Source organism: Mus caroli, chromosome 19, assembly GCF_900094665.2.
Source record: "Mus caroli chromosome 19, CAROLI_EIJ_v1.1, whole genome shotgun sequence".
Taxonomy (NCBI): Eukaryota; Metazoa; Chordata; class Mammalia; order Rodentia; family Muridae; genus Mus; species Mus caroli.
The window spans coordinates 31,736,873-31,750,992 of NC_034588.1; positions in this window are offsets into that span (position 1 = coordinate 31,736,873).

The window sequence follows — 14,120 nt, forward strand, 5'->3', positions numbered from 1 at the left end:
GTTGTGGGTAGCTGGCGAGTGTCAGCTGACCCTGCGCCCTAGCTACCCCAGTGCTTTTCTGACGGGAAGAGGCTTGTGGCCCTATGTAGGCCGGATTTCTGCCTCCCCAACCAGAGCCCTATTTTCTCTTTTATGAAAGCTATAAGCTTGTTCAATATGCAGGTTCCAAAAGTCAATAATAGCAGGAGAACAATTAGAGGTCCTAACATGGTCGATATGAGGGTAGTTAACCAAGGGGAGGAGTTAAACCAAGACTCGAACCAGTCCTGATTGTTTTCTTTCTCTCTCCCACTTGGCTAGCCCTTCTCTCACCGAGACAATTGAATCCTTAACTACCCTGAATGGTCTCCAGTATGTGCTCCATGATGTTTTACATCCCCAGGTAGAACAGAAAAATTGGTTCCCTCTCCACACTGATGGGCCTGCTGCTGGCTTCTCCCATCTCGGGATGGGGCACACACATATAAGGGGGTTTCTTGTAGGACACTCCTCAACTTTGGGTGTCCATACCCTAAGCCTCACCCTCCATGGCTGCTTCTGGGACATGGTTTAGATTCACAAGTCCCTCGTCCCCCACATTCGGGTAATCCTTCCTCCTGTTTCTCTGGGGTGGAGATATCTCACAGCTAACTTACAGAGATCAAAGACAGGGTCAGGCCACCAGGAATAAGGCAGGTGTTCCTCTGTAGTGGACCAGGCTACATCCCCAATGGCTGAGAGTATTTGCCAAGTCACTTTGGTAGGGTTGTGGGGGGTGCTGAGGCTCAGTGTTGGGAAGAAGACACAGCATAGCCATCTCATGGTTTCTCTGGTCTTGCAGAAGGGTGGGCGATCTTGAGCTTGAGGGGGTTGCTCTGGTGTCTGGTTGCTATCCAGTTGGCATCAGGTGCAGGTGCTGGTCTGACATGAATTATGTGAACCCAGGCAATTATCCCATCCACTTTAAAGATGGTCAGGGTGGTCAACAACACTAGGAATGGCCCTTTCCACGTTGCTTACAAGTTTTCAGCACGATGCCTCTTAACATATACCCAGTCTTGGTACTCGTGTGGAATCTTTGGGCTACCTGCATTATACAGGGAACTAAGTTTAGGACACAATTTCTGGTGACTGATCTGGAAAGCTTTCAATCAAGCTATAAGATCCTTGTCAGCCTGAAAAGTCACTCTGAGGGATGGGTCAAGAGCTGGGGTCAAGGGAATGGGGGCGTTCCATACAGGATCTCAAAGGGAGTTAGACCGAAATGATAGGAGGTGTTTCTGTCCCTGAACAATACCATGGGAAGGAGCACCACCCAGTCTGCGCCAGTCTCTAAGGACAATTTGGTTAAGGCCTCCTTCAGGACCTGATTTATCCTTTCTACCTGCCCTGAACTTTGGGGGCGTTATGCACAATGGAGTTTCCAATCTGTGCCCAGAAATTTACCCACTCCCTAGCTTGCCTAAGAAACAAGGGCTGGCCCATTATCTGAGCCGATGGTTTTAGGCATACCAAATTGAGGAAGTACCTCCTCTAGTATCTTCTTCATGACCACCTGTGCGGTTTCTCTCTTGGTGGGGTGGGTTTCTACCCACCCAGAAAAAGTATCTACAAAGACTAGGCAGTACTTATATCTATATTTTCCTGGTCTGACTTCAGGAGTAAATTCAACTTCCCAAAGTACCCCCCTAACCTTTTTCCTGATGGTGTTGTAGTGGGATAGGTGTTTACCTTCTGACAAGCTTCACAATTTCTAGCTATCATGTCTGCTAGTTTTCCTAGATTCAAAATAACTACACCCATCCCCTTGATTGCCTGTTCTAATTTCTCACTACAAAGGTGGGTATATCTGTGTATTTGTGTAAGCAGTTCAAGGGCCTGGTGTTCTGGTACGATGGCTTTTTCCCCTCCAATGTCTTCCAGTGTCCCCTTTTGTCTAAATAGTAGGACACCCTTTAATCAGCTTAAGCTCATGATCAGTATACCCAGGTAGTGGCCAGGCATTTCTCAAGTTCCAATCTGGTCTTTCTTCTCTGGGTGGTGATTTGTAAGAGGATAGTCTTTATTTATTTTATTGGTCCTTACTATTAGGCTGGAGGACGAATACAAATTATTTGAGACCAAAACCCAAAAGACAGAGGATATTGCTTGGTGGCTGGAAAACTCTCCTTTTTCTTAGGCTGAAAACAGCTGGGCTAGGACATGCATGTCTGCAGGCCCCTATGAATGTGGAACTTAAGACCCAGGCTGATCCTGTCTCAGTGCACTAGTACCCGATGTCATGGGAGCCATGAGAAGGTATTAAGCCTCACATTGACCGGCTGCTACAACAGGGGATCCTGTGCAAGTGCCACTCACCTTGGAAAACACTCTGTTACCTGTAAAGAAGCCTGGTACTCAGGACTATCTCCCCGTACAAAATCTGAGAGATGGGAGCAGCTTCGTGGTTGGTGGCCAATGGAAGGCTGGAGCTGTGGTGGTATAGCAGGTATGCCTTCCAGACTGTGCACATGCCCGGAGCCATTTATCAGCAACAGGGATTCCTAACTTAGGAAGTCAAGATCATCAAGCACAAACCAGCGATAGATACAGGCCCTTTGTGAACCTGCAAAAGTGAGTATAATCCATTGCCCTGGGCACCGAAAGGGTGAGGATCCCATAGATAGTGGGAACATCCTGACAGACTGGGTGGCAAAGGAAGTAGCCTAGCATATTTTTCTCTTTGTTCACTCCACTTGCTCGAAAACATATTTTTAGTTTGAAAATCAAAAGTGAAAACCAGCCCGTCCAAGGAGATGTCCTGTTCCCCAGACTCTTTCACTGCCTCATTTTTATTCACTCAGTCATCTATACACTTATCCCAATTGAACTAAATCATTATGCAATTAGGAGTTTAATTCTTCCCAGTTTATTAGTTTCCTAAGGCTGTTGTAACGAATGCTTATAAGCTTAGCAGCTGAAGATAGCAGACGTATCCTCTTACTGTTCTGAAGTCAGAAATCCGTCTTACTGGGCTAACACCAAGGTGCTGGTAGAGTGTGCTTCTCCGAGCCAAAGGCAACGCTCACTCTCTTGCCCTTTCTAGCTTCTGCAGGCCACCTGCTTCCTTTGGCTTCCCACCCTTCCTTCCATCACTCCAAGTTTTACTCTTCTGTCTTTTCTTCTAAAGATCCTTGTCATGACATGGGCTCTCTCAGTGAACTCAGGACTCTCCTGATCTGAGGAGCCATAATTTAATTACATCTGAAAAGAACCTTTTCCCATTTAAAGCAATTTTCATTAATTCAGGAAATGAAGATGTGAGCATCTTCAGGGGGAGAGACATTATTCAGCCTATCATGGACATGTAAATGCCAGAGGGCTTGGATTCTTTCTGTCTCTCTAGTGTGCAGTCTGCTGTAGGTATTTGAGTAGTTGCAAAATGAGCTCTTACTGTCTGTCAATGAGACTCTGTTCACATTGCCACAAACCAAACACTTGCAGCAGATCAGGCAGTGAGCCAGGAATTCACAGTTATGCTTCCTTTTATGTCACCAGAGACATTTTGTAAGCTAAGAAACTGAGGCCCAGAGAAAATAGAGGACACTTCCACAAGTTCATATAACCACTTCCATGAATTGTTAGAACTTAGGTGGAGTAATACCTCAGTTCCAGGCCTTTGTCTTTCATTGCTTCAGGTCATCAAACTGAATGGTTAGCATGACAGAACTTCTGTCATGGGTGTTTGTCTCATGTAGTCTAAGGGATGATGCATTATTACGTGAACCCAGTACTCATTCATGGTATTTTCAAGGGAATATTGGGTTATACATATTTTTTCAATGTCAGAAAGGACAGACTTTATTTCTGGTCCTTCTTGTTTGCAAGTTTTTAAATATGTATGAGTATAGTCTTGATTTGAGAAAGCTTTTTACCAAAATAACTAGAAGTAGCTAATCCTTCCTGTCAAATGGTATTCTTTAAGCAGACGTGTCTCTGGTGTGTTGAATTTGTAAAAACTAAAACCCATCTTTGCAAAGACCTGCAAAGCATCCTGGAGCAACAGATGGTAGGAGCCTCAGCCGCTACCCTCATCTTGTAGGAACGGTGACAATGTGCCATCTGCCTGCCCGACAGCCACAACTCAGTGTGAGTTGTCTCTTGTATTTCTACTTATTTGGGCAAGAACAAATAAAAATCCCTCTCTGTGACCCACAGGGAAAAGGGGTGTGCCAAAACACCCCTTCACGATTTTATTTTAAAAGTTTCAACTGAAAAGAGAATGTTCCTTTATCTATAAAACCATCACATTTCTGTAGCTTAGATCCAGAATATCTCTGAAAGATCAGTTTGATCATTTCAGTTTTGGGATCATCTTGTGCTATAGATGGAGGTAGATGGACGATTCTTTAAGATGTGGGACAGAGTAGAGGCCTTCAAGTTAATTAGATGTGATCTCAAGAGCTTAGTAGGACCCCAGCATTTTACTCTCCTCCTTCTTCAGTTCTTATCTTTGTGGTAATTTTGTCACAGCCACAGAAAAGTAATACTAACTTACTCACACATGCTCATCATGAAGAATGTTAAATACAGCTAAGTTGCAAATCCCAGAAATAATGTTGGTTGATGATATTCTGGTGCCTATATTTCCGAACATTCTTGTTTATATTTAGAAGCGCACCAAGATGTAAGTCTTATAATAATCTGACATTATTTTTCATAGTGACTTTAAAACCTAATTTTTCACCTAATAACTTGCCATTGTTTTTCTGAGTCAGTTTATGTATGATTTGTTTTAAATGACAATACTATGACTTCCTTATCTTTTCATCCGATTGGTAAAAATTTAATTATTTTTTATGTATATGGATGGTTCTCTTACATGTCTGTCTGTCCACTGAGTGAATGCCTGGTGCCCACAGAGGTCAGAAGTGGGCACTGGATGGATGCCTTGGAGCTAGAGATATGGATGGTTGTGAGCTGACATGTTTGTTAGGAATCTAATGTGAGTCTTCTGCAAGAACAAGTACTCTTAGCTGCTTAGTCCTCTCTCCGGCTCCTAGTCTTTCATTTTTGAGGGCACTTTAGCATTTTTTTTTTTACTATTTTATATTACAAGCATCAGAACCTGTCTCTACACATGAGTATCTATCTATAAAAATAAAGAAATATAATTTTTTCCAGATAAAAGAGACATATATAATTAAAACTGGCATTCATTGCTCCTGAGCCAATAGAGTTGGAGTAGATGGTTGCAACTGGGCATTAAATAAGCATCAAAAGAATGATGCAGTTTACTAAAATTAAATAACCATGGTGATGTATGTAAGTACATTTTTTTTCTGGTGTTCAGGGTTTAGAAAAAAAGTCTAAATGTGCATTTTGGAAAAAGGTTGGCAAATACATTTTGTCTAGTGTAACTGTGTGATTCTGGAAGAATGACGAGCATGCTAAAGGTTAACAGTCAGAGAGAGTGTGGTATGGCTATAGATTCAAAGGAGGATAATAGCAAATAGTGATTAAGAGACAATCATGTAAAGATGCTGGAGAGTTCAGTAGGAACAAGAGTTTGTGAAAGGAATGTTATGATAATATAGAAGGATCTTAAGCAGTATGTTTATTCGAAAATTAACGGGTTACTAATAGAATTAATAGCATCCTATTAATATTTGTTCGTTAAACACAAAACAGGAAGGATTGGATGAGAATCGTGAATAGAAAATACGTATCATTTAGCCTGTTTGTTGCAGATCAGTGACTTTAAGAAAGGAAGTCCAGTTAAAGCACTGTGTTTTACCTACTTCTTCATCACAAAGAAGAAATTCCTGTAGGTTCATGTGTAGCCCTGTGGCTCACTTGAAATAGCTGTAGGGAACATTCAACTTTCTAAGGCATTACTATGTGGTTACTACTACTGGTAGGCATTACTACTGGTTCTCTGCCTGGGACATGCTTTGTCTGTGGGTTGCATATCGGATATCCTTCATAGCAGATATTTACCTTACAATTTAAACAGTAGCAAAGTTACAGTTAGGAAGTAGCAACCAAATAATTTTATGGTTGGAGGTCACCACAACATGAGGGACTGTATTCAAGGGTTACACATTAGGACAGTTTCGCACCACTGATACAGATGGTAATTAAAACCATGAGATAAGATAACACTGTATAAGGACAGTTTTCTGAGGATTACAGCAGAGAGATGAGAAATTTCCATAATGGGCCTGGGGTGTGGGATAAGGAGGGATTGTTTTGTATTGTAAAAGCACACCCAGAGACATAGAAGAAAATCAGTGTGGAGCCACAGAAGACAAGAGAAACTAATTTGGCTTTGGCTCTAATGAATGCAGAACTCCTTACTCCTCAGGAATAAAGGGGAGGAGAGAAGAGACTCTTTTGAGATGCTGGATGATGATGAACAGGAGGGAAGCTAAACTCTAGCTACAGGGTAATTTCACTGGGGAGGAGTCTATTTTCTCATATTGTTCACTTGTTCTTTTTTGTTTGTTTGTTGTTGGTGATGGTGTTTTTGTTTTTAGAAAAGGAGACTTAAGCATGCTTAGAAGTTGAAGAAAGTGATACATTGGAAGAGGAAAGAAGTTAACTGAGAAAGACCTCAGTCATTCACATGGAGTTCCTGAATAGGGCTAGGGGACAATCCACTTTCTATTGCTGTGATAAAATACTTAAGACACCCAATCATAAGGACAAATTATTATTTTGGTCTGTAATGTAGCCTGTCTTTCTTCTACTTTGTGTGTTCTTTTTTTCTCCCACTCTTCTCAACCCTTTTTCTTCCACCCTTTCAAACCTCTACCACTAGATAGAAGAGAAAAAAATGATAGAGGTAAAGGAGGCGACATTGTCATCAGACTACTTCTTGCTGATTATGGGCATGGAGTTCCTTGGGGCAAGTTTGATCTTCTCTGTCAGGATATCTAATTTCATCTTCTTGTTTCTTCTTTGCACATGACTACTTAACAAACCACAACCAACAGCAACCAACCAAGACCCAGACAACCTCTTGGGGCCCTACCATTATATAGCCTCTGAAAAGCTTCTGGAATTTCAAACATCACGGAAACTCTGCAGCCAGCAAAACCACACCTCTGCTAAAGCATGAGGCAAATCATAGTCAGTTGCTGCAGATAATCTGAAGCAATCCCATATCTCACACATGGGATTAAAATGCAAACCATTTTTTATAATATTTCTGGTTTTTTTTTTGAAACCCAAATTCTCACAGTGCTATATCATTAGATATTTCAATGCGCAGTCCCTTGATCCTATTGCATTGGTCAAGGCTGAGCCTTGTAAATGTGTGTGTGTGTGGGGGGGGGGCACTTGTTAGAGGAAAGCTGCTTACTTCACAGGAAGCACAAAGAGTTCATTTTCATAACAAAGCCTCATCTCAAATTCATTAGGCTGTGAATCAATGAACGGATTGCTTAGTCAGAGAGATCAGAGCCATTAAGATTCTGTAACTTTCCAAAGGCTCCATCTCTAAACAATATTTCACTGAGTGCCAAGCCTTCAACACATGCATTTTAGGGACATTTCCTAAGGATAAGGTAGGGAAAATAGTTCTGGGAAAAGCTAGTTTGCTTTCTAAGTAAAGTAAGAGATGTAAGCAGCTTCAGGAAAGTAAAGGAAAGAAATATGGAGGGGTAATAAAGAACTCTTCAGGGTTACAGGAAAGTGCAGCATGTCAGTTTGAGGATGGCCATCACGATTTTATTAGCGAAACCAATGGTACCTATCATGTACCATTCATTGTATGATATTTTTTTCTTGTAAGGGTGAGCTTTGGGAATCTGGCTTTGAAGAAAATAGCTCAATTTATTGAGGGCTAGATATTTTGTCAGAAAGAAATAATAAAATGGATAAAAGACATTAGGATATTGGTAAGAGTTTTATTAAAATGATTGATAGGTGGCTCAGGGCTGGGCAACAAGCTCAGTAGGTAGAGAGTTTCTCTAATATGCATGATGGGCATGGTGGTATACAACTATATCCCAGAACTTGGGAAGTGGAAGTGAGAGGACCAGAAATCTACTGTTGGCTACAGAGCAAGTTCAAGGCCAGTGTGGAGCACATGAAAACTTGGTTCAAAAACAACAAGAGTAAAGGGTAGATAACTGACTGGAAGCTGAATGAGAAGGAGAATAAATTATGGTGATAAGTTGGGAGAAATAAGATGTATCCATACACTGAAGGTTGCAGAATGATTGAAATGGCAATAGCCAATAAAGTAAAAGTATACAAATGATAAATGATTGGATATGAAATAACTTCTATGATAACAAAGCTGCCGAGTCACAAGACTGACGAGCTGAGAAAAGGCCTTGGAAATGAGATAAAAGAGCCAGAGGTTTGCATGATTATTAGGGTAAATCATCCAGTCGATCAATTCTCTGAAGGTCTTGGTTTGGGAAAGAGGAGCCTGACCCAGATTCATGTTGTTATAGATCATGTGCCACTATGGGGATTCAATTCTTATAAGGGAAGTGCCCAAATGCTATACTTAGTCAAGTGAAAGAAAAAAATGTTATTGATCTGAAGGAGGCAGTGGGGTATCAGAAACAGTTGAGTTTGAATGGAGTTTGGATTGGGCTTGAATAATGATGACATTTGATAATTTAACTTACCCTTTTAAGCCTGAGTTTTCAATAGACTAAAATGTGATTTCTAGTGCCTACTTTATGGAGTTGCTGTCAGGATGAAACCAGATAAAGGACTCTTCCTGGCAGATAGTCTGTCACTCTGTAATTTCTTTCCACATGATGATCAATGTCCAGTGAAATACCAGGTTGTGGGTAAAAGGCTTAGGTGCTGCCCTAGTGAATTTAAATAGAAAATAAATTTTTGAATTACAATTTTGTGCAAAATCATAAGCAAATGAATATCATGCTAAAAAGCCATGATGCTTTATTCCCCCATATTCCTTTAGAATATGGAAATCTAATTTCATTCTCTGATAATTACAATTTAGTCTCTGGAGGAAATTATAGCCAATTGTGATCTTATTATGAGTAACTTTATAGAGATGGATGCAGCTAAACAATGCTGTTGATCACCTGAGGGTTACAACATGCTGATAGATGAGAAAAGTCAGCCAGAGTCCTTTATGGAATATGGATTAGTGAATGAAAGCCAGGATTGTCACAACCTGATTCAAAAGGAGTATGTTTCTCCTAGCTCAAATTAGGCTATAGAGGAACAGACAAATTACTGATGATCCTAATGTATTAAGAGGTACAAGATATTGGCCCTTGTAGCACAAATTCCCCCATGTATAGGGATTGGGACTTATGAATTGAACCCCTAGCTGAGGAGCTATTTGGAACTGATGGCTGTGGGGCAGGGGGAGGGTCTGTTTTCATCAGAGTTGAGGCTCTGGTAGATTGCTCACATTTCAGTGGATGGTCCCACTCTCACCAATTGGACTCACTTGGCTTGAACCATAGTGTATGAAGCTGGGAGGAAAAAAGTGGTGATGGGGTATTGTATGGGAGGAGTTAGAGATGAGGGAGATGGCTTTGATCAAAAATACATTATATGCATGTATAGACTTCTCAGACACTGAACTAAAGTATATTAACTTTACTAGTTAGCAAACTCTGTGTGCTTTATTGAATATTTATTCTGTAGCTAAGGTCTTTCCAAGCCATGATTAAGCCTTGTAATTGTTGATGTTCAGTCTCCACAAGAGGAAGCTGAGGCTAGGAGGGATGATGGTATGTGTCCAGAGCAGAGGGAGCGTGTCTTGAAAGCCTGTGTCTGTGTCCTGTATCATGCCATCTCTAGGAAGAACTCCTGAAACCATAGATTCCGAACTTTTCTGAAAGGAACACAATTAATAAAACTCCTTATAAGACTGCATTCGTTCAGAATCTACAGGAAAACAGAGCCTATAAGATGTATACTTATTCTACATTATTAGCTATACAACTAAATAATAAATATTTAAATAAACAAACAAATAAGTAAACAAATAAAGGCCCCATTTAAAGAGCTCTCTAAGAAGGCACTAATATAATTTCCTATTTTAGTAGGTAGCAGAGCCCTCTTAATGGCTGAATGAAAGTTGTATGGGGTAGATAATGCTGTAACTGTTTAAGAGCAAACAGTCCATAGTTCACAGCAAACAACATTATATTATAAAAATCCAGCCTTTGATAATTATTTCGAAAGGATACTACTTGAGGGATGGGAAGCATTCCTTTACTGTATCTTTTGCAATAATAATAGTATTAATAAAATTGAAAATGCCAGTTTCAAACTGTCTGAAAACTCAATTGCAAAATATATTTAGGTAATTTTGTTCCCCTTGCCATAGATATTTGCAGGAAAATACATTGAAAGAAGTATTATTAACTTTCAGTATTTTAAGTATTGTAGTTTTCATAATAGCTTTACTGATATAACTTTCATGCAACAATGATGTTTAGCTAATATAGTATACAAGAATGATGATAATAAGAATGTTTATTGTCTGCTTCTACTGTCATGTATATATTCTGAGTGTACTTCATGTTTTTGCTGCTTTGCTTGTCTGTTTGAAGCATGTTCTTCCTTTGTAGCCCAGTCTGGTCTAGAACTCAAAATCCTCCTATCTCAGCTTTTCAAATGCTGGAGTTTCTACTGTGTGCCTCCACATCCAGGTCTCCTGTGCTATTTGTTTGAGTACTAGGAAGAAGATCTCTTTCTCCTTTCTTTCTTCTTCTCTTTTTGAGACAGTCTCACACTGTACCTTAGATTTGCCAGGAATTCTCTGTGTAGTCCAGGTTAGCCTCTCAAAAGAGAGTGTCAGTCTTCTTCCCTCAGCTAAGTGCTGGGATATCCAGTGTGCACCACTATACTTGGTCTTCTGTGTTGTTGAAGCATTAAGAATATCTCCTCCTACTGTCCTTTCTTTTGACATAATGTTTCATAATAGAAGTGAGGCTGGCCTGAACTTATCAAATAGCCCATGTTAGCTTCTCAAGCTAGTAACAATCCTATCTTCACTTCTAAGTACTGGATTGTAGATATTGAGAATTCCTGACATTTCTCTGGGTTTTAGGATCTGAACTCCAGCTACCTTGATTGCACAGTAAATGCCTTAATGCAGAGCTGTTTCCCACACCCCACTTCCTACAATTTTGACAAACCAGTTTAGCCCTCCTTAAGAATTTAAAAGCCCTACTTATAATAGCCTGAAGCTGGAAAGAACCCAGATGTCCCTCAACAGAGGAATGGATACAGAAAATGTGGTACATTTACACAATGGAGTACTACTCAGCTACTAAAAATCAATGAATTTCTGAAATTCTTGGATATTCTGGAGGATATCATCCTGAGTGAGGTAACCAAATCACAAAAGAAGTCACTTGATATGCACTCAGTGATAAGTGGATATTAGCCAAGAAACCTAGAATACCCAAGATACAACTTCCTATACACAAGAAATTCAAGAAGGAAGACCAACTCGTGGACACTTCATTCCTCCCTAGAATAGGGAATAAAATATCCATGGAAGGAGTTGCAGAGACAAAGTTTAGAGCTAAGATGAAAGGATGGACCATCCAGAGACTGCCCCACCCAGGGGTCCATCCCATAATCAGCCACCAAACGCAGACATTATTGCATACACCAGCAAAATTTTGCTGAAAGGACCCTGATACAGCTGTCTCCTGTGAGGCTTTGCCAGTGCCTGGCAAATACAGAAGAGAATGCTCACAGTCATCTACTGGATGGAACACAGGGTCCCCAATGGAGGAGGTAGAGAAAGTACACAAGAGCTGAAGGGGTCTGCAACCCTATAGGTGGAACAACATTATGAACTAACCAGCACCCTCAGAACTCGTGTCTCTAGCTGCATATGTAGCAGAAGATGGCCTAGTTGGCCATCAATGGGAAGAAAGGCCCCTTGGTCTAGCAAACTTTATATGCCCCAGTACAGGGGAAAGCCAGGGCAAAGAAGTGGGAGTGAGTGGGTAGGAGAGCAGGGCGGGGGGGGGGGCGGTATAGGGGAATTTTGGGATAGCATTTGTAATGTAAATGAAGAAAATATCTAATAAAAAAACAAAAGAATTTAAAAGACTCAAGTGGACCAGCAACTAAGAATGGGAATATTTGGAGGAATTTTAGATTCATCTGGTTTGCAGGGAACTTACTGGGACGTGTCATGTGAAACAAAGCATTATAACAATAGCTGTAATTTGATGGACATTCCCATCAAATCTAGGGACTCATTCACACTAAATGTTACCCTCTTTCTTATATCCCATTAAAATGTGAGCTTCCTGAAGGCAGGGTCTGCTTTTCCTTGTCATGGATGGATTTCCAGACCCAGGAGGCACATAGAGAGTGCCCAAGGGAATCTTCAAAACTGATGAATGACACAGCAGCTCTGTCTGATAGATTTTTTACTTTTGATCTGCTAATACTGTCTCAGCAGATGAGACCATATGGTTTTAGGCATAATCTTAAAAGAGAGAATATGATTTTTAGAGTTGGACAGATCTAAATTCTATCACATACTGGCTATTTATTCACAATGTGAACAAAATCACTTCACTTTGAAGTTATGATTTTTCTATTCTGATTCAGAAACGATTGCAAAAAGCTGCAGCTAACCTATTCTAGCTGTGAGCAGAAAGGTCAAATAGAGTATAAAACAAACAGCTCAAGGACAGATTATAATAAAATCGTGACAAGCTGTCATCCCAATACCTAAAAACAAAGGAGTAAATAATCGCCACCACCTCATTTGCATCAGTACCGGTGTGGGTGGAAGAAAACGCCAGATATTGGCAGACATTGAAACAGAGTACTGCAAAACATTGCAGAGGGACCAGGGAGTAAAGTTCAGGGGAGAGAACTTACCTTGTGGACGGAGCCCCTAGATCCATCCCCAGCAACACAAATAGTAGTGACCAAACACTCCTAAATGATATGCAAATAGTGCTGAACCTAGGAGTGTTGCCCAGTCTGGTACCAGACGGCCAGTGATTCAGCATTAACTTTGCATATCACTTTTTTCCCCCTGATATATTGTTTTCTACTGATGCCTTAACAGTTACCCCACAGTGCATGTTTGGAAACAGCACCCATTTATTATTTTACAGTTTGGTACCTTAAGAGTCAACACAATCTCTTTTAAGTCAAAGATGTTGGTAGGGTGTGTTCCTTCTTTGGAGTCTCTGGAGAACCCACTCCCTCATTTTTCACATCCTCCATTTAGGGTCCTCTTCCTCTCCAATGACATATCAAGAGTTTCAGTTTTCCTAATCCTACACCATCACTCCATTAGGACTTCCTCTTCTGCTGCCAAATCTCCCCTGACTTCTCCCTGGTCTTAAATCTCCTGAAGTTTGTAATGGTCCTACTTGGACAATCTACGATAATCTTTCCACAATTCCAAATGTGATCAAATTGTAAGAATGCATTTAATATATTTGTGTATGTTTACACACCACTGTATATAAATACAACCTACTGAGTCTGTTGTCATTGTTTGTCTGTACCACTCTGCACTGAACAATCAATAAAGAGTCTTGTCCTCGGGAGTTCAGTCTCCTTATACCAGCAGTCAATGGCTGCCTGCAGTTATTTGTCTAGAGGTGGAACCCTAAAAAAAAATCCCTCCCTCACTTGTGATCATAAACATTGGTATCACCATTATTCCAGTCTGATTTATGCAGACATTTCTATGAGATACTGTTTCTCAGTAGATTTCTTTGTATTCTGGTTCTTACAGTCTGTCTTCCCTCTCTTGCATGATATTCACTGAGACATAGATGTGGGAGCTGTGATACAGCTATGTTCACTGGGGCTTGGCCTTCACCCATCTGTTGAACTCTGTGTTATTACTAGTCCTTTTTTGTGATGGTCTCTACCTGTTGTAAAGAGGCTTCTTGGAGAAGTGGTGGAAGTAGAGAGGTAATAGCTATACTCATCTGTGGCATAAAGATGAAATTTAGGATATAGTAAGGAATTATACTGGATAGCAGAGTGGAAGTATTAGATCTCTTCTAAGATTCATGACTTTACTAGCCAAAGGAAGCTACCTGCACTTCTAGTACCAGGTGCAATTTCTGTCTTGTTGATGGACCTAAAGTCCTATTAGACAACTGTTGGTTGCCACTGGCATGTGAGTGCCAAGTATTGTACCTTTA